This window comes from Arachis hypogaea, chromosome 10 (genome assembly GCF_003086295.3).
Source record: "Arachis hypogaea cultivar Tifrunner chromosome 10, arahy.Tifrunner.gnm2.J5K5, whole genome shotgun sequence".
Classification (NCBI taxonomy): domain Eukaryota; kingdom Viridiplantae; phylum Streptophyta; class Magnoliopsida; order Fabales; family Fabaceae; genus Arachis; species Arachis hypogaea.
This window is the reverse complement of record NC_092045.1, coordinates 101603893-101625191: the sequence shown is the minus strand read 5'-3', so window position 1 is coordinate 101625191 and position 21299 is coordinate 101603893. Positions and strand designations below refer to the sequence as shown.

Here is a 21299-nt window from a genome sequence, read left to right as displayed (position 1 = left end):
ATGGATTGACGAATGATGATGATTTTGAGAATGACTTAGATATTGATGAACGTTAGACTGAATTATTCATATGCTTATAAATTTGAATTATCTTAGACACAAGTTTTCCTGGGTAGATCCAGTACCTTGCCACCACTTGTTCCAGATTGAGACTCGATACTCTGTTGACCCTATGACGTAAGGGTGACCGGGCACTCATAAATTCCCGAGAATAGTACCCCCATTGAGCGATTTAATATATATCTGAGAAAAAGCTATGCATAGACTCAGGGAGATGCGCGTCGGGGGACAGTCCAAAGGTTTAGCAAACCGGACTTGTCGGGTTGGCTGTATAACCGACAGATGAGCTCATTAGCCATAGAATAGGCATGCATCATTCACATTTGTATGATTTGTTTGGGTTTTAATTTAATTTAGTTTGCCTAATTGTTAAACTGTTATTAACTGCTAACTGAGCTATTTGCTGTAATTGCTATCTATACATGTACCTTCATTGTCTGTTTTGCCTGTGTTTGTTCTGATGTAGTACTTTCGTGATTTTTGGTGATAAGATGATGATTGTGTTGATTGATTATGTGACACGTTGAAAGCTGTGATTGGTTTCTGATTGAGTTATTAGTAAAGTACGAAAAATCAAGCTAGTTCAGCATAGACTTAATAAACCTATGCTTGGAACAGGTTGGTCATTCATACAGTTTAGGAAACCAATTAAGATTCTTTTATAAGAAAGGAAAGGTTTTGGATTTGTGAAAAATAAATATTGTTTCTTTGAAAAGTTTTGGATGATTAGTCGTTGATTTTTAAAATATTCATAGGACGAATGATAATCACTGCCTTGAAACCAATTCTTCTTTTTATACATATCTTCTTATAACAATTCTTAAACCCTCTACTGAGAACCCTTTTGAGGATGATGTTTTTACCCCCTACAGAATTTTTTTTCCAGTGACAGGTTCAAGAAGCTTTGGCACGAAGCTGCGATTCGAACTACGGAGCTTTGCATATATATATATATATATATATATATATATATATATATATATATATATATATATATATATGTTTTCCTTTTCTGTTTTATAATTTAGTTTTAGATTTTATTTTACCCTTTGTTATTTGTCATTTTGAGAATTTAGAGGGGCAGGACTTGTATATTAAGAAGTTTTGGATAAGTTTATGTAATTATTATTACTTGAATATGATATGTGACTGTGTGATTTTTAAAGTAAAGGCTTTTTGCTTTAATAACTAAAAATTGGATTCATATTTACGAAGACTCAATATTAAATAAATATAGTATCAAATAAAGGATTAAAGGTAAGTAACACCTAAACTTTTAGTACGATCATGAGGTGTTAAAAGTAAGGGTCTTACATTATGGTATCAGAGCAGTTCATCCTGATTAGAGCCTTGGGAATGGAATGACTATACTTCGTTGCATACTCTGAGTGTCTGTCATGTAGTAGGTCTTGTCCGGATAACAAGAATTAGAGCTTTATGCACATGACTATCTATTGATAATGTCGTTAGCTTACCGTAGCATAACTCTGATGTTAAGTCTGGCCAACTTAATGTTAAAGGTTTATGCGTACAGAAAAGTTAACAGGTTATCATAGATAAAATAGAATTATTAGGGGATGCGAATAACGGGTTTTGGGAGCATTAGAAATTAACTTTTGAAGTTAGTCCCGTATCGATGCATCCTTTGTTTTCTTTTCCTTAGTCATGAAATTCCTTATTTCACTGCTTTTTTGAAATGCGGTTTGATTCTCTGTCAGATTGTATTCCTGATCATCCCTTGGATTCTTGATGTCATGGTTTTCAATTTGGCGTTTTCCTATGTAAACTTTGTACTCTAATTTAATTGGAACTCGCTTCGATCAATATATCATCTTATTGTTCCTAGCAAAATTTTCTGATTTAAATTTCTTCCTTAAGTTATGATTTGATATTTTAGCTCTATGCATTGCATCTTATGTATATTCTACTCTGAACATCCGCCTAGCTATCCTATAGATTCTTGACAGTACAGCTTTAGGTTCTGCGTTCCTCTACTTAAACGATGTAATTCGTTGACGAAGTCTGAATCTGTTTTGTCGTAATATATCCTATCATATAGTGTCCTCTTGTAATTCTTATTTTGTATCTTCAAATAAATTCTGGTTTGATTTTTCTCTCACCTGAATTCTTGTTCATGACTATTTCTTGAACATCTAAACCTTCTAATTTAGCATATACTTCCTTATATGAATTTGGTAACGTTTTTATATGGTTTAAAACCTGTAGGTTCGTAATGCTACACCTACTCTTTTACTAACTTATAAAAAAAATAAAATTAATTATTACACCCTAGACTTTCTCATTTAATTACAACTTGATTTTCTACCAACCTTATCACAATTTTTATATATATTCTTATGTGATTTTGCATCTAAGTATTTTTCAAGATTTTTGAGAAAATATTTTTGCTCATAACTTGATTAAATTCTATTTTATAAATTTTGCATATCTAATTTTAATTTGAGTTTTTTTGATGCAATACCTTTTTTATTTCTTTCGAAAAAGTGAATTCATTCCTTTTTGAGTTTATCCATTCTTTGTGAATGCTACGATTGATTTTTAGTATTCTTTTCGACCCAGCTTAGATTTGGTTCAAAAGAGTGTACCGTTCTTCTTCTTGATTGTTCCTACCGAAGTTCTTAGATTCAAATTCCTTCTTAAGATTACAGCTTGATTCTCTAACGACTTTATTGCAGTTTTTACGAATATCCTTATTTGATTATGTATTTAGATATTCTTCAAAGAAAGGTTTTTATCTCTTTCTAGTTGGTTTTTGTTTGGTAAACTTCACCTAATTTATTTTTAATTTGAATTTGGTTTAGCATACTACATTGTTTATGCAATTGTTGTTCTTTTAAAAAAAATGTTGGATTCATGTCTTGCTTCTTATGAATAGACCAATTCCTTTCTTAAGCTTTTCATTTCTGTGGATGTCATATTTGATTCTATTTTTAATTACTCTCTTACTTTTTGAATGTCACCATTAGTCTTAGTTTTTCATTTCTTGTGAATCTCATACTCATCCGAGTCAACTTGAATTCGTTTCATTTAATGCACCATTTGTCCTTTTATTTATCTTTCTTTAGTCAAAGGTTCTTTCTTGAGAATTTTCTATTGATTGAGTTGTCTTCTTAGCGCATTTTGTATTCCTTTGGACCAATTGGAAACTCGTTTGATAATCCATGCCTAGTGAGTTCTTGTTTGAATTCCCTTTATTTGAAGATCCTTTCTTCCATAGGCTGATTTCCTTTTAACGCATCGTAATCTTTTTAAATGATTCTTGCGAGGTGGTTATTCTGAGTATACCTTCAGAATTTTGTTTTGAACCATTTTGAAAAAGTTTTGAATTTTTTTGAAGAAATTTAAGTTTTGAATCAATTTTTTTTAAGTTGTTGAGTTCCTTCTTAAACTTTTCGTTTTTATGAGTGACATGCTTTATGAATCCTAATTGAAATCCTTTAATTTAAGTTTCTTTCTTGAAATGAATTGGTTTCCTTCTTAGCGCATCTTAATATTATTGAACATCCTTATAAGGTTGTGATTTCAAGTATATTATTGGAGTTTTGTTTTAAACCTTTTTAAACAAGTTTTGATTTATTATTATGCGAAGTTGTCCTTGACTTTGCATTTCTTTACTTGAGCAGTACCTCTCTTTGATGTGATTTGAACTTGTTTTGGTGCGATATAACTGCCTATTGAAGTTTTAATAAAATCGCTTTTAATTCAGCCTACACCCATTTACCTTATACTCTAAAAATTTCTATATGTGATTTAAACTTGTTCAATTGTAATGCATCTTTTTTTCTTTTATGAGCAAAACTTTATCTCAAGTTTCTTTCCAACAAAATCACAGTTTTCATGCATGCTTGAAAAAGAAGAGAAAATACAATTTCACTCTTAGCCAAATTAATCTTTCCATTTACAAACTTTGTGTAATCTATTTCCACTTTAATTTATATCGAAATAATGCCACATTTACGCTTTTATTAATCTTCTGAAGAATGTTTGTTACTCATTTTCTCTTTCAGAACATGAAATGATTTTTTCTTAAGTTTTTCATTCTTTATGAACAATGTATTCGAGAGTATCCTTAAATCATACTCTTGAGTTTTGTGAATTTTGTCTTTGGTTTTGGATATTCTTCTTTTGTAAATCTCATATTTACTTGAATCAGCTTGAATTCATTTCAAAATACTGCATTGTTTTTCATCTTATTGATCCTATCGAATTCCTTCGATTCAAGAGTTACCCTATAAGTTATCAGTTGATTCTCTTTCCAGCACTCTTTATTGCTTGTTCATCCTTGTCTAGTTGTGATTTCAACAATTCTTTCAAATTCTCGCAAACACGGTTCTTGTCACGTTTCTTTCTTTTCTATGGTCTATTATCCTTCTGAGTATACTCGAGATTAGTTTTCGTATCTTTTGCGACCATTAGACTTAGTAAACGATACATTAGTCCTTTAGGACAAGTTTGGTGAACGCAAAAGGTGAAATTTGTAAGTATACGACGTTGCAGAGAATTGTGGAACCTTATTTCATGTGAAAGAGTTTTGTTGATGTTAGATTTGAGACCATTAAGATTTGCGAAGTGTTTGACAAGGTTGAAAACCCTCGAATGAGTTGTTCGATGAAGTACGATTGAGGATGGTGGAAATAAGTTATTTTGAAGTTTGAATAATTGAATCTCTGAAGTTGTTGTGAGATCAGAGTGCGAACGTTAAGCACACTGTTTTAACCCTAACTTGTTATATAACCTTTTGCCGCCTTGCCTTACCATCACATGTTTGAAAAATATCATCTTGTATATCAAGCCTATATATATATATATATATATATATATATATATATATATATATATATATATATATATATATATATTATATATATATATATATATATATATATATATATATATATATGTATGTATATACTGAGAATTTTTTGCTTTTTCTTTGAATGCATTTGAGAGTGAAGTGATATGAAATCTTTTTTATTTTGTATCAATTTTTGAGGACAAAAATTTTTTATAAGTGGGGTAGGATGTAAGACCCCAAATTTTTAAAAATTAAATAAAAAGTTATTTACGATTTATTAAGTTTAGTAAAGATTATATTTTCTGATATTTTACATATAAATCGGGTAATTTCTCAATTATAATTTGAAGTTCTAGTAATTGAAAAATAATGAGGATTTTATGTACTATATTTTGAATATTTAGATGTTGAGCTTTATTTTATAAATAAAAAAATAAAGAAAAAAATAAATTTAATTATTTTTAATTTTTATTTAATTAGTAGTTATTTGAATATAATTTATATATTGATGAACAAATAGTACTTTCTTTGAAGATAATTTTATTGGATTAAACTTAGTTTTTAATACTATTTTATACCCTAATTATATTATTAATTGTCCTAAAATGAAACCCTAATTTGCTAAATACTTCCTAAAACCCTAAACCTAACTTTCCCATTCCCTTTAGCCGCCACACTCCTTTTCCTTTCTTCCAAAATCAAACACACAAACACAACACATAGCAGCAGCAAAAAAATCAACAGAAAGAAAAAAAGAGAGGAGAGGGTGCGAATCAGAAGAAAGGAGAAGGGGGGAGAGTGCGCCGGCTGGAGTCACTGCTGTTCGTCGTGACGCCGTCGTCGTCGATGATGGAGGAACGAGGAGAGTGTGTCGCGGAGAAGGGTGAGCTCGCACGAGTGAGAAGCCTCGCCACCGCCGTCGCGTCGTGTGCCGCTAGCTTCGTTGCCCCTCGTCATCACCATCACCGTCGGACCTCCGTGGAGTCGTTGTCGTCGCACCAGCGCTGCGAGCTGCTATCGAGCCACAAGCAGGACCCGATGCGAAGAGAGAGAGACAGAACAACGCGAGGAGAGAGAGACGGCGTTGTGGGGTGGTTTCTGTCGCCGCTGTTCTCTCCGCCATCGCCGTCTGTGGAGCTCGCCACCGCCAGAGTCACGAGCTGAGGTGGGGAAGGAGGCCATCTTCCTTGTTGTTGCAGTCACCGTGCTACTACTGCTACGCTTTGTTTTCCTTTTTTCCTTAATTAATATAAGTCATTTTTGTTTCTGAACCTCTACTGCTTCTGTCATGCTATCCGTTGATTGAGAAGTTTAAGGTGTTGATGTTTTAGGATTAAGCTGCTGCAACTGTGGACTGTGACGGTTGATGCTCTGAAAGAATCGTTGTTGCTGGGGTGACTGGAATTCCTACTGCTGGTTCTAACGCTGTTGTCGCTGCTGCTGTGAAATCGAAATAAGTGGATTTGCCGCATTTAAATTCTGAAATTTCAACATTGAGGTAGGGGCGTTTTCCTTAAACTCATTTTAATTTTTGAGAATTGTTATAAATCGATATTAATGCAAAATGTATATTTTTTGTGATTTTGTAAGTCTTATAGAAAGGTTTGAATTGTTTTAGTCGATTGTAATTATTTGTGTGGTTGATTGATTGATTATTTGATAAGGTTAAATAATTTGGATTATGGATTGATTTTTGATAAACTGGTGGTTGCCAAATTTATTTTCTTGAGAATTGTACATGTTTTGATAATGGAAATGAGTTTGAGTTATTGAAAGAGATTTGATACATTAGATTTGGGATTGTTAGTTTATCAAAAATGATTTTTGGAAAAATTGAACATAGTTTGAGATATTGAAATTAGATTGGTATTAAAGATGATATAAAGGAGTTTGAGGGATGTCTGGATGGGACCCGAAAATAGTGGCAGAGTCTGAGTTTTAGAAAAGATGCTACCGAATTATGATTTCTTGAAATGTGATTTTGAAATATGATTTTGAAATATGATTTCTTGAAATGAATTTGGAAATGAGATATGGATTGACGAATGATGATGATATTGAGAATGACTTAGATATTGATGAACGTTGACTGAATTATTCATATGGCTTATAAATTTGAATTATTTAAGACAAGGGTTTCCCTGGGTAGACGCAGTGGCTTGCCACCACTTGTCGGGTTGGCTATATAACTGACAGATGAGCTCATTATCCATATGACAAGCACGCATCATTTGCATTTGTATGCTTTGTTTGGGTTTGAACTTAATTTGGTTTGCGTAATTGTTAAACTGTTATTAATTGCTAACTGAGCTATTTGCTGTAATTGCTATCTATACCTGTGCCTTCCTTGTCTGTTTTGCCTGTGTTTGTTCTGATGTGGTACTTTTGGGATTATTGGTGATGAGATGATGATTGTGTTGATTGATTATGTGATAGGTTGAAAGCTATGATTGGTTTCATGAAGTATGAAAAATCAAGCTGGTTCAGCATAGATTTAATGAACCTATGCTTGGAACAGGTTGGTCATTCATACAATCTAGGAAACCGATTAAGATTCTCTTACAAGAAAGGAAAGGTTTTGGATTTTTTGAAAAATAAATATTATTTCTTTGAAAAGTTTTGGATGATTAACCCTTGATTTTTAAAAGATTCGTAGGACGAATGATAATCACTGCCTTGAAACCAATTCTTCTCTTTATAAGTATCTTCTTATAACAATTCTTAAACTATCTACTGAAAATCCTTTCAAGGATGATGTTCTCACCCCCCTATAGAATTTCTTTTCCAGTGACAGGTTCAAGAAGCTTTGGCACGAAGCCGCGATTTGAACTACGGAGCTTTGCATATATATATATATATATATATATATATATATATATATATATATATATGTTTTCCTTTTCTGTTTTATGATTTAGTTTTAGATTTTATTTTATCCCTCGTTATTTGTTATTTTGAGAATTTAGAGGGGCATGACTTGTATATTAAGAAGTTTTGGATAAGTTTATGTACTTATTATTACTTGAATATGATATGTGACTATGTGATTTTTAAAGTAAAGGTTTTTTGCTTTCATAATTAAAAATTGGGTTCATATTTACGAAGGCTCAATATTAAATAAATATAGTATGAAAGTAAAGGATTAAAGGTAAGTAACACCTGAACTTTTAGTATGATCATGAGGTGTAAAAAGTAAGAGTGTTACATTATTATGATATAACAATTGTTATGAATGGAAAATTATCCATTATATAAATTGAAATTCGAACAGCTTTCTGCATAATGATTCGAACACGTATTCATGGTGAAACAATTGTATAGTACTGAGTGAACGAAACATAATCCATTATATAAAATCAAATTCAAACAATTTTCTACATATTGAACCGAACACAGTACTCATGGTGAAACAATTGTATGATACTGAGTGAACGAAACATAATCCATTATATAAAATCAAATTCGAATAGCTTTCTACATAATGAACCAAACACGTACTCATGGTGAGACAATTGTATAGTATTGAGTGAATGAAACATAATTAATTATAAAAAATCAAATTCAAACAGTTTTTTGCATAATGAACTGAACACGTATTCATGGTAAAACAATTGTATAGTACTGACTGAACAAAACATAATCCATTATATAAAATCAAATTCGAAACACCTCTGCCTACAATTTAGAGATTATCAATTCAATTCAATTTAGATTCAAAACACATGCGTCTATTCAATTCAATTTAATTTAGCAATTGTATTTCATTCAATTCAATTGAAAAATTAATGTTTGTGTTGTTGGTGATGACGATAACAAAAGAGGAGAAGAAAAAGAAGAGAATGAGGAGGAGGAGGAGGATGAGAAGCAGAAGAAGAATCTACGTGCGTGAGTAAGAAGGAGGAGGAGGAGGTATACATAAATTTGAAAGAAGAAGAAGATGACGTATGCGTGCAATGACGCTCTTTTAATGAGAGTAGTTTTTGTTAGTGTTGGACCTACTTGGATAAAACCTGGATGGAAAAATGCTTGGATGTGTAGCATAATGATGTGGTATTTTATAACCCACAAATTAACCGGCAAGTGCACCGGGTCGTACCAAGTAATACCTTACGCGAGTAAGGGTCGATCCCACGAGGATTGATGGATCAAGCAACAATGATTGATTGATTGGCTTCGTTAGGCAAGCAGAAAAGGGTTTTAAGATATTCAAAAGGTTTAAGTTCGAACTCAGAATATCAAAAGGAAAAATAAATAAGTTGGGAATAAAATATTGGGAAAACAGTTAAGCCTTCAGAGTTATCTATTTTTTGGATTGATTTTTCTTACTAACTATTTTAATCATGCAAGATTCAATTCATGGTAAACTATATGTGACTAAATCCTAATTCCTTAGACTTTCCTAGTTTCCTTTAAAATTCATTAACTGCCAATTTCTTGGTCAATTAATTCCAATTAGAAGGTGATGATCAAATTCCAGTTTATCTGCCACAAAAATCTTAATTATCCAAAAATAAAAGGATTATATGTCACGTATCCCGTTAAATACAAACAATTAAAAATTCAGGATAATATGTTTTCAAGTTGTTGTTCAAGTAAAGAGCTTTTCGAAGTTTTACAAGAACTCAAATAGAAAGAGGGTCATACTTCTGTTCCACCCAAATTCATAAAATAAAGAACGAAAACAATTATTGAAATATAAATAAAAACATAAATTAAATTAGAAAGAGCAAATGAATCAATCCATACAATAGACAGAGCTCCTAACCTTAACAATGGAGGTTTAGTTGCTCATGATTGAGAGATGTAAATTTGTATAGAATTTCCTAATGGAACCCCCCTTCGATGGGACCTCCTCAATAGAAGAAAAGTCTCTCCTTTTTATAATTAATCCTAATTAATTTAAAATCTAATATCTAAAATTAAGATAATATCTTTTCCTATTTTAAAATCAAATTTGAATTTAAATCAGAATTAACTAACTACTCCGCGTTTTGTAACATGGGGACCACTTGGCTTCACTGGATCCGCGCCTAACTTGGGTGCTAAAATGGGGCCCAGAAATCACCCCCAGCATTTTCTGCATTTTCTGCACGTGGCGCATGTCACGCGTACACGTCGATGATCTTTTTCGCAAGTCACACGGACGCGTCGGTCACGCGCACGCGTCGGTCACGCGCACGCGTCGCTGTGAAATTCTTTAAATCACGCGTGCGCGTCAGTCACACGCACGCGTCGCGATGGAAAGCTCCAAATCACGCGCACGCGTCAGTCACGCTTATGCGTCGCTCCTCGCTGCCATCTTCTTTAATTCTTGTGCTGCAGAAACTCTATCAAATCCAGACGAATGCTACCTAAAATAAATAAAATTGTAAAAGACTCAAAGTAGCATCCATATTGGCTAAAAGATAATTAATTCTTTGTTAAATTCAACAAATTAGATGCAAATTCGCTAGGAAAAGATAGGAAAGATATTCACGCATCACATAACCCATTTATAATTTGGACAATTTTTTCTTTATAGAGATTTGGAAAATGCAGGCATAACTTAGATCTTCAATCCCTGTAAAAGAAATTCAAACATATTATGTTTAAATACTTCTTAATCTCTTACCGCTTGCTTCAAACATCATGTGATAAAAAATTTTGATTCATTTTTGTTTGTTCCTATTCTTTTCTTAAACAAATTTTTTTCTTTTTGAATGGACTTCGCAACTTGTCCTCAAACATTAAGATATTCAAGTCACCGAAAAAAAAACATCAGGATATTCAAAATACAAATAGATATTAATTCTCACCCCTTATATCTCGGAATAAAGTAGTTGTATCTCGGAGGGTTTTATATGGGTCACCTCTTCATAGTCTGCATACAAACTCGAAAACTAAACAAATAAATGGTTATCTCAAACACCTTTAAATACAAGTACATACAAGCCTACTCAACACTGAAAAAAGAGGATTATACCAATACATCAACTCTATTATTTTTAGTTTCTTAGATATATACTGACTTAAGTGTCGGAGTTTCTTTTGCAAGTTTTACGCCCAGTCCTCACCTCTGCTATCTGAGAGACAAAGGAAAGGTCGTCGAATGATAGTAACTAGCTATATCGGCAAAATTATAAATTTACAAGGTTCAGTTTATGTGCTTAAAAAATAATTGCAATAATGTGCACCTAAATATATATACTTGTGTAGTTGGGTTGGTAAATAAACAAGTTATCCTAATTCTTCTGCTAATTTTACTGAACTTAATTTTGAGCAAGTGCAACTTTTGTACTATATTAGCTAAAAATATTATGCAATTTACTTCAATAATTTTTTCTATGTTTATTTATTATGATAAAAATTGATACGTCAAATTAACAAAAAGTAATATAATGTGCAGTCACGCAAGGAAATAATTTAAAAAAAAAAAACAAATTCTGCAAAAGTTTATGTATGCCTAGCATAAAACTCTCTTGCAGACTTGCAGTAGGTGCAAAAATTTCATTGATAACTGGGTTGGGACTACCGTACACAGCAGTACTAATATAATGTTTATGACCCAAGCTGAATTCTATGCTTACGCGTTGATCATCAATCTCCACAACTCTATATCAAGATAGAAAACAGAGGATTAATGGTTGATTTTTGTCGTGAAATCACCTCTCTACAAAACTTAATCTGATAGGCCTAATATGATGTCTATGACCCAAGCTGATAAGCTGATAGAAAGAGATATGTGAATTGTTATATCTCTAATATATTTTCTCATTCAAGAATTTCTTTTTAAGTTTGTGTAAATTTTTGCATTGGCCTATAATTTTTCTTTTTATTTGTCTTATGTTGAATTTTTTTAGTCAACAAGAATCGAACTCTAAACTCATAGAAGCTGTGGTATGATATTAGAATTTAAATTGGGTATGCCTAACTTAATCCTAAAAACTTGTTCATAGGATAAGAGATGCCTTACACTTAAATTTTTTTTAGAGATTTTATCCCCGAGAGATTTGAGACTTGTAAAGTTGTAATACACCATTCATGCTCAGAAATGATAGTTTAGAACGTGAACACTTGTCCCAACAACATTGGATTGGACGAGCTATGATACCATGTTATGAAACCACTTCTCTCAAAATTTAAACTGATATAAGAAAGCATATGAATGATTATATCTCTAAAATCTATTCCTTCAGAATTATTCTTGGTCACCAAGCAAAAACTTTTTAGTCGAAAATTATTCTCTCTTTTGGTCTCATTTTTGCTCCAAGGGAAGTTGTGGAATCCCTTCAGTACTTGACTATCTCTAGACTTGACTTTGCCTTTTCTGTTAACAAGGTCTTTCAATTTATGCATTCACCAACAATTAAACATTGAAAAGCGATGAAAAGGATACTACAATATGAGGCAGGTATGGTGCCAATAGGTATTACATTTCAAAAATGTACTAACTTGATTGCTTGCGTTTGCAAATTCGGATTGAGTAGGGGACTTGGAGAAAATCGGTCACTGGTTACTGTGTATACTTAGGAAGCAATCTTGTATCATGACAAAGCAATAAATAAGCCAAGATTAGCCACAATAGCACAGAGGCAGAATACATGAGCATGGCAGCAGCTCAGTCAGAATTGGTGTCCATTCAACAACTTCTAAAGGAACTTAGAGTCCAACAATCAATAGCACTTATTATATATTGTGATAATCAAAATGGTTGTTCATTGGCTGCCAACTCAGTGTTTCATACAAGGTGCAAACATATAAAATTGACCTTCATTGCCTTAGAAAAATGGTGAATCAAAAAGAGCTTTATGTTCTTCATATACTCTCCATAGCTCAGATTGGGGATATCTTCACTAAACCACTTTCAGCTCCTCTATTTCACAAGTTTAGAGACAAACATCGAGTGATTTTTCAACCCACTGCTAAATTTGAGAGATCTATGAGTGAGTAAGTACAAAATGGTAGTTATAAACCTAAATTAACTTTTTAATTCTGTTAGTTTATTTTGGTGTTCTGGCATTTTCTGTTTTTCTATTGCTATGTCCAACTAAGCTTTTTAATGAGATTTTAAGGTCAAAAAAGATGCCTGATGAGTAGAAAAAGAGCACCTTGGTATGTATCTACAAGAATAAGGGGATATACAAAGTTGCGGAAACTGTAGAGGAACCAAGCTCATGAGTCATACCATGAAGTTATGGGAAATGGTGATAGAACGAAGGTTGAGAAAAGAAATACAAGTAACAGAGAACCAATTTGGATTTATGCCAGGCAGATCTACCACCGAAGCGATATACCTATTAAGAAGGATGATTGAAAGGTATCGTAGTAATAAAAGGGATCTATATATGGTATTTATTGATTTGGAAAAAGCGTATGATAGGGTACCAAGGGAGGTCTTATGGAAGGTTTTAGAAAAGAGGAGAGTAAGGATCGCATATATTCGTGCAATTAAACACATGTATGATGGGGCCACAACTAGTGTGAAGACTCAAGGTGGTGTGACAGAGAAATTTTCTATTGGTATAGGATTATACCAGGGATCATCCTTAAGTCCATACTTTTCACATTAGTCTTGGAAGTACTCACAGAGCACATCCAAGAGCCTGTGCCATGGTGCATGCTTTTTGCCGATGATATCGTCATTATGGAAGAGTCAAGGGAAGACCTAAATAAGAGGTTTGAGTTATGGAGAGAAGCTCTAGAAGTGTATGGTTTGCGCATAAGCCGTAGCAAGATGGAATATATGGAATGTAAGTTTAGTCTGAGAAGAGAAAACCTTAATATAGAGGTGAAGATTGGAGAAAACATCTTACGAAATGTTAAAAGTTTTAAGTATCTTGGGTGCATCATACAGGATAATAGAGAGATTGAACAGGATGTAAATCATAGGATCCAAGTAAGTTGGTCAAAATGACAGAGTGCATCTGGTTTTATATGCGACAAAAAATGCCTTTAAAACTTAAAGGTAAATTCTATCGCACCGCTATAAGACCGGCTATACTTTATAGTACGGAGTGTTGGGCGACTAAAGGGGAGCACGTACACAAGCTGAGTGTGGAAGAGATGAAGATGTTGAGATGGATGAGTGGTCATACGCGATTGGATAAAATAAGGAACGAAGATATAAGGGAGAAAGTTGGAGCAGCACCCATTGTGAAAAAGATGGTTGAATCACGTCTCAGGTGGTTTGGACATGTGAGAAGAAGACCAATAGAATATCCAGTCAGGAGGGTGGATGAGATGGAAGATGGACAAGGGGCGAAAGGTAGAGGAAGACCTAAGAAGATCATCCATGAGGTGGTCAAACGAGATTTACATATAAACGGTCTCTCTGTAGACATGATACATGACAAAGCACAATGACATAGTTTGATTCATGTAGCCGACCCCACTTAGTAAGACAAGACTTTGTTATTATTGTTGTAGTATTGCTATGTCTAGCTCTTGTGAACTCTATATATAGAGCAGTATCCTTGCTTCAATGTACACAATATTCTTCTATCTCAATGAATAAACTTCAGTTCAATTCTATTGTATTTCAGTTTCTGTTCTCATAGTCTAAACTTACCTTTATGCATTCAATTTTTAATTCATGTTCTATTATTATCAGTTGTAACATTTTATTAGTTAAAAATGAAGAAAAGTCACTTATGAACATATCTAAATTGATATATATATTTGTTGAAAATTTTTTTATCACTTTAAAATTTTGGTGTATTTTGTAAGTATTTAAGAATATTTAATATCAAATGTAATAATTAATTTCTCGTGAATCATTAATGATCTAATTGCAATTTATGTTAAAATATATTTAGTTGCAGATATACTAAAATTCTAAAGTAATAAATTAGAAAAAATTTCATATTTAAGTTAGAGATATTCTATAATTTTAAAGTAAAAAGTTAAAGAAAATAATTATGTGGTCAGTTATCTCCTCTTGTAGTGTCACATTGAAATTTTGCTATATTTATTTTTTTTAATAATAGTTAGTGATAGAATATAATCAAATTGGATTGATCTAGTGGTAGGTTCATTAATCCGCTTAAGTAAGTGTTAGAGGGTTCGAATCTCGTCTTGTGCATGTAGCAATTCATTGGCCAGCGACTCCGATCCGCAATATTAATTAATGAGAGAAAAACTACTGACCACTAATCCCTCATTGCCAGGTATTTATATTTCAATTACTATTTTTAATTGAGTTTCCATTTTTTGAATTTTAGTTTTATAAATAATTATCCATTTGACAAATCAATTTAACATTAATTTTGTTTTTAATCATATTTAATAAATATGAGAGATAGATTTTTTCAATTTTTTTAATTGAAAGATTAAAATGTAATTTTTAACCCTTTAATATTTTTTTTATATTTTTTTAGTCTCACTTATAAAATTAATAATGAGAGATTATATTTTACTCTCTTAAGTGAAAACGAAAAATTAAAAAGATCTATTCCCAAACAAGTTAATGAGAATCCAATATAAAATTCTCAAAAAATGATATTTATACACTAAAATTTGCCACTAAAATCAGCCACCAATATATTTGTGTATAAATATATGTGTGATTTAATTTATTTTAAATGTGTATTTATATTCCAACATGTATTTTATATTAGTGACTGATTTTGGTAACTGATTTTAATATACATGTAGCATTACTCAAAATTATCATATCGGTTTATGTCACTGTAGCATACTTTAAATACCAATTTTCACAATCAAATTTTAAAAAAAATAAAAGTTTTTTAAACTTTTTAAAAAGTATAAATAAAAAATTTTAGAACTGAGTCACAAACCAATTTAAAAATTTTACCCTAAACACTAATTTTGTATGCATCAAATTTTTTGCCTCCTCTTTGTCGGAGATCTAACATCTGTTTTTAGATGATGAATCTTTCACACAATTTTTAATCACTAAATTATAATTAATTTTGTATTTGTATCTGATAAGACTCTATCTTTAACTTTTATAATACATTTAATAATTTATTTAATCTAAATATCTAATTGAACATTTAAAAAGAACACTTGTTTAAGAATAAACGAAATATCTTGATATAATTTAGAGTGAATACCTAAATTATTTTTAAAAAATTTCAGATTGAATATTTTAACTTTTATTACCAAATTTTTATTATTATAAAATTTTTTGAATTATTTTCGTCGGATATATTAGTCTTACTATTATTTGAAATAAAACTAACCTGTCTCATAATAATGTTTTTTAAGATTTAATTTTCTTAAAATAAAATTTGCTAGAGATTTATTTATTTAATATATATATATATATATATATATATATATATTAAAAATTTTATTAAAAGTAACTTAAGGATGGATCAATCTGTCTGACAAACTTTAGAATAATAAAAATTTATTAGATAATAAAGTGTATGATTTGAAATTTGATAGGAATTATTTTGAAAAATTAATTACCAATAAAATTATTCATATTAGCAAACAAAATACATGTTAAAAGTGATTGAAACTACATATATATTTATATACAAATACATAATAGTTAATTTAATAATTAATTTTTAGTCTATAAATAATATTTTTGTTCCACAATATATACAAATTTAATTTTGATGTAATGTTCATATAAAGTAATTTTACACATATATCTAATCATGTAATGTCATATTAGTAAAAATAATAACTTTTTATATTAACTATGTGAAATAATCATTAAAAAAATAAATGTGATTCATTAAAATATAGATAAAATATTTTACACACTCAAATTATCAAAATTAAACTCAATATAAAACAAAACAAATGAGAAATCGTCTAAAGAAAAAAAAAAAAAGATTGAGAGCAGTTTGATGTACAAACAACCTGAGTGGTGTTTCAGCCATTGAATTAGCAAGTGAGCCAATATCTCCATCTCATGCATTCCAGATAAACAAACCAATAGCCCCAACTCCATCTCAAGCTTTTCCTGCAAGTTCTGAACCTATAACACCATCTCATGATTTGCCTGAAATTTAGGCAATAACCCCAACTCAATCTCCTTCCCCCGCAAAAGATTGTGCTGGCAAGTGAGCCTATAGTCCCATCTCATGATTTGCATGCAAACAGAGTAATAGCCCCAACCCCATCTCCTGCATTTTTCGCAAATGAACCAATAGCTCCTCATGCTTTCCTTGCAAATGAACCTTCTGCTGATGATGAGTCAGACCCCCAAGTTGATTCAGTGTCTCACATCCGCAGCTTCTACAGTTCCAGAAAGATTAACATTTAAACACGCCAGTCATGTCTGAAAGCGAGCGATAATGTATCTTAGTATCCATTAGTAATAATTTTGAGAGGGAAATATACAATATAAAAAACGGTTTATATACAATATCTTAGTACTCAATGACATTATATCTCTCTGAATACTATAGAGACGGTTCATGTTCTAGCATCTTTCTTGCGTCAAATTAATATGCAACATCAGTGTTAGAACAGAACTTCTTATAGAAGTTATTATGTAGCGGTTATCGCTTTTATCATCTTTCTACTTTGCTTCTTTGCTATTTTTATCTTTTGTTTTTTATTTTTCTGGGTATCTATCTGATCAAGGAAGATTGTTGAGAACCTGCAACTAATAGCAGATTGGCTGGAATTAGTAATTTTATCATTTCAGCACCATTAATTTTTGAAAACAAATAACTAGTAATTTAATTAACAATTTTACCATTACAAACAGTATGAAATGTGTGGGATTAAAAAAAATAATCTAATTTAGGTGAACTTGACATAAGGAGCTGAAAATGTTTTAATTTCCAGTCATATTGTGTTTGCATTGTCATATGACTCCCTTGAGAATTTCATAGAAGTAACAAAGAGTTATAATTACCTCTCACCCTTCCAAACTGAATCTTTGCTTTTTCTATCTGTCTTTGTCAATGTCGGAAGACTATTTTTACTTTTGGGCTGCTGAATGGTCTGTAGAACTATCACATAAAGGAAGTTAATAGAACTAGTATAAAAGGAAAACACTAACATACTCAGGCACTTAAAAAATCATTGCAGATGGTTACAACTTACACGGTTAGGAATCACTTCCTGCAACTTTGCAGGTTAACAGATGCGTAATCTTGAATATTATAATTTCCTCCTTCCTACAAGAATCAGCGCGATTTCTTTCCTTTTTTTCCCCTTAAATTGTTATGAAAAGTTAGCACCTATAGGCTATAGCCATAACTACCACAAATCACATGGTTTGCATCCCCTGTCTCTGTCCGGTTCCTTACATGCTCATCTGCGTAGCTTTACGGTCCATTTTTTCCATTGTCATCTGTCAGTGGCGTGCCAACCATTGAATATGTTAGGCCACAACTGCAACCTCCTTTAGTTAATGTTTTGCTTGTAAGCCAATAAATAGAGAGCCGCAGCCTGCATCAGTTCACATTAGAAGAGTAGCTCTGGGTGATTATGTGAGCCAGCTACTTCAGTGTTTAACACGGTTGCTTCACATCAGAACTCATGAATCCTCTGCCCAAGCTCAAGATACCCCGCCCGAGCGCAAGCCGATGACACTGAAGCCAGCGTCGCAGCATTGGGCTCCAATCCATCCTCAATCATCTCATCAAAAAGCCCCAAAGCCTCATCATAACATTGATTCTGAGCATACCCACAAACCATCGTCGTCCAAAGGCTCAAACTCCTGTCCGGCATTTCATCGAACATAAGGCGCGCACGGGCAAAATCTCCGGAAACAGAGTAACCCCTCACCAAACCACTGGCCACGTGGGAATCAAAGCTCAGCCCGAATTTCAGCACGTGTGTGTGAACCTTGGTACAGTCTGGCAGGGAGGGAATGTTAGAGCAGGCCTTAAGGAGAAAGGGGAAGGTGTGTTTCCCGGGAATAGCGCATAGCTTCCTCGTGGAGACGTAAAGGCAGAGAGAGTAATGGGGATTGGGGCTAGAGGCGTGGGCGCGGATGAGGGTGTTCCACATGAAGGTGTTGGGTGGGTATGGGAGGAAAAGATTCTAGAAGCGAGGGTGAGGTCGGCGAAGGGGGAGAGGGCGGGAGGAGAGGAGGCGGCTGGCGGCGAAGGGGTCTTGGCGGATGCATTGTGGATTTGTTTGAGGTGGTGTATTGTGGTGCATTGGTCGGCGAGGAGAGAGAGACTAGGAGGAGTGGGCGGCGGAAGTGGAATGGTTGAGAAGGTTCGTGGCGGCGGTGGTGAACGCGGTGTTTGAGCGAGAAGTGCAGTTTTGGCGGCACCATTCGAAGAAAGGTTGTTGGTGATCACTGATCAGAGACTCGGAGTTTCCCAAGGTATCCGCCACCGGCGGCAGCAAGGCAAGGTTGTTGCCGATCGGAGCTCGAGTCTATTGCTGACCAATCAGTTGCTTCGTGCACAAGGCGGCATTCAATTCCCCTCACAGAAGGATGAAGTGACCATTCAACAAGCTAAGTGCACTTTCTCTGATTCTTAATTTCTTATCGTACATATATGCATGTTATTTGAGTCAAACCTTTACATTCCGCCAATATCTAGTGGCAAGTGGCAACTTAACAAATGATCGTGAAGACACGCATCCAAATTTAACGAAGGCTGTGACTTGTGAGTGCTCTCTTACCCATTTCAAATCAAGAAACAGAATAGACACCAAAATTAAAATCAAGAAATAGAATACTTATTCTCCTCTAATGACGTACCAAGAATCCTCTCCCTCATTCACATAAAAAAAAAAAAAAAAACACACACACACACACACATCCCAGAAGGCCACTCACCCAGAACCAGAAGGCCAAAACACGAAGCATCTGCCCGCAAAGCACCTTGTGCCACACCTCTCCATCCCCTATCTCCCTTGTCGCTTTTATAATTTTTAAATTATTTTAACTGAATTTTTCCACATTATAGTCAACGTCGAAAATTCTTATTCTAATTCTGAATCCTTTCTTTAACAAACAAAACAAAGGTTTTTTATTTTTAGATAAAGCTCCTTAGAAAACTAAAACAGAAAATAATATAAAAAAGAAAAAAAATTGGGGAAGAGAACTCCACAAAAAATGCATCATATTATTCACAAATGATGAATTACAACCAAACTACACAGAATCAGCTAACTAATTTTTTTTTTCATGATTAAATGCATAATGCTGTTCACATGATGAACTACAATCAAATTACACAAAATCAAATAACTAATTTCAATTTTTTTTATTTACATTTTTGACAATCTAATTAGTTGGCATCGGATACCGACATAAAGGACATAAATGACTAGTCTTGAGCCATTGCACGAGGCATTCTTGATGATATACATGCTTACAAGGCATTGATGAAACTTGTTCTGTATCATCATCATAATCAAATTCAGTTAGACAAATACTGCACCTCTCTGCTAGATGGTAATTATTTTCAAGCTTCACTCTCTCAAGAGACTCAATGGCATTCTTCGATGCAGGAACCATCTTAATATTATTAGGATCTTCCATGGACTCTTCAATGATTAAGTCGGTGATCATGTTGCCGTAGTCATCAACTTCCAATGACAAATTCTGGATATTCAAGTCATCAACGTACAATATAGGATTCTGGATAATAATGTCCAGATACAAACTGAACAAACGAAAATCAGGTCTTTCATAGAGGAATCCGGAAGGACGAGTTTGAATTATGGCTTTCGCGTAGGATATAATATCTGGCATCATGTTATGAATCAAGGCAATTGGTATAATAGCCTCAGGGAAGTGCATTTGCATGTGTGATGAACCGTTTTGAAGGAATTCTTGCGCTTGGATTAGAATTGAGGATTCAAACGAATAAATGGCTCCTAAAACTGGTGGATGTGATTGTGGTTGTTGATGATGAGTCCAGCAAGTTTGATGCGTAACTTGTACCTTGAGAATGAAGTAATCTGTTATTTGATCTCTCATGAGGGTTAGATAATGTTGCAAATCTGCCTCCTCTTCTTGTAACAATGGGGGAGATGACGCTTCCCAAAAGAAAGTAAATGGCGAAGTCATGATGATGAAATTAAGAACTGGTTTGATGCTTCGAGTTTACTAGAAATATTGGAAACTTTCTTTAATAGAAATAAGAATGAAACTGAGAATTAATCCTTGTTGCTTTCTGCTTACTTATATATACAAGGCTTCTAGTAAGATTTGGTTAACGGTAATACTAGAGGCAGTATATTTTTTTGTGATTTGTAATAATTCATTAGGTATCATTTATTGATATGAAATCAGTCACCAAAAATTTATTGATATGAAATTATACATTTTTTAATAATTAAAATGTTAGTTAAACTTTAATAAAAATATTCGCCTTTCATACTTTTTTTTTTTAGTTTCTAGATATTAATTAACTGAATAACTTTTTTAGTTTAATTAGGATAGTAATTTTTTAAAATAATTTTTTATTATCTTCTAACCATTTTTCTTTTCTTGGATTAACATTCATAATTTAAAAATTAAAAACGATTATTTTTA

The 21299-nt window shown here is 32.8% G+C and overlaps 2 long non-coding RNA genes across 3 annotated transcripts; one reads left to right on the top strand and one right to left on the bottom strand.

Annotated features, from left to right (window-relative positions):
* Nucleotides 1–5530: 5530 nt before the first annotated feature.
* Nucleotides 5531–7936, top strand: LOC112716164 (uncharacterized). The gene is made up of 3 exons (XR_003160195.3): nucleotides 5531–6041; nucleotides 6208–6374; nucleotides 7651–7936. It is a non-coding gene; the product is annotated as an uncharacterized lncRNA (long non-coding RNA).
* An 8610-nt stretch (nucleotides 7937–16546) lies between these two features.
* Nucleotides 16547–19466, bottom strand: LOC140175883 (uncharacterized). Of its 2 annotated transcripts, none has more exons than XR_011866831.1 (3): nucleotides 17894–19466; nucleotides 17703–17799; nucleotides 16547–17074 (listed from the first exon to the last, which is right to left on the bottom strand). It is a non-coding gene; the product is annotated as an uncharacterized lncRNA (long non-coding RNA). The 2 variants fall into 2 exon arrangements; XR_011866830.1 differs by having other exon boundaries at nucleotides 16975–17117; nucleotides 17894–19279.
* Between the last annotated feature and the right edge of the window lie 1833 nt (nucleotides 19467–21299).